This window comes from Aplysia californica, unplaced genomic scaffold (assembly GCF_000002075.1).
Source record: "Aplysia californica isolate F4 #8 unplaced genomic scaffold, AplCal3.0 scaffold00004, whole genome shotgun sequence".
Taxonomy (NCBI): domain Eukaryota; kingdom Metazoa; phylum Mollusca; class Gastropoda; order Aplysiida; family Aplysiidae; genus Aplysia; species Aplysia californica.
In genome coordinates, this window is record NW_004797274.1 from 157,864 (window position 1) to 158,472 (window position 609).

Consider the following 609-nt stretch of genomic DNA (forward strand, 5'->3'; position numbering starts at 1 on the left):
CATTATTTGTAATAAATCCATTCCATTTTATTAATGAAAATCTTCATAAACATTTAGTTTGAAAACTTTAAAACATTTTGAGTTGGACTGCTTTCTTTGTTTTTCATCTCTGAACCATACGCCGGTACAGCGAAAACATTATTGTCGTTATATTTATTTTGATTTGGTCTTCAACGTTAATAATCTTGGAATTCCAGATTGTTTTTAATTTTATAGAAGCGATCTAGGCATTGTTAACCCTCTAGTGAGCGTCGTCAATGCAGTACACGTATGCAGTTTTTTGTGATAATGCTGCCAAGGTACTTGAATTGCCAAAATAGAATAGGAAAAAAAAAAGATATCATGCTCTCTTACTTGATAGGTCCATGGGTGTTCCATTTTTTCCTTGCGCATTCCATCTTCTAACAGGCCTACTAATGCTGCTGGTCAGAAAGCAGGATTCTTATTTTCCTAATTTTTCATTTTTTTTTTCCTCCCAGTTCAGATCTCATAATGTCGAGTTTCGTTGTACTATCTTCTCGTCCCCACGCCTGATTAAAAAATCTTGAGTGCCATAAAGCCATTTCACGTACACGCGAGTCTTAGAGATACCACGCCACCCCCCCCCAA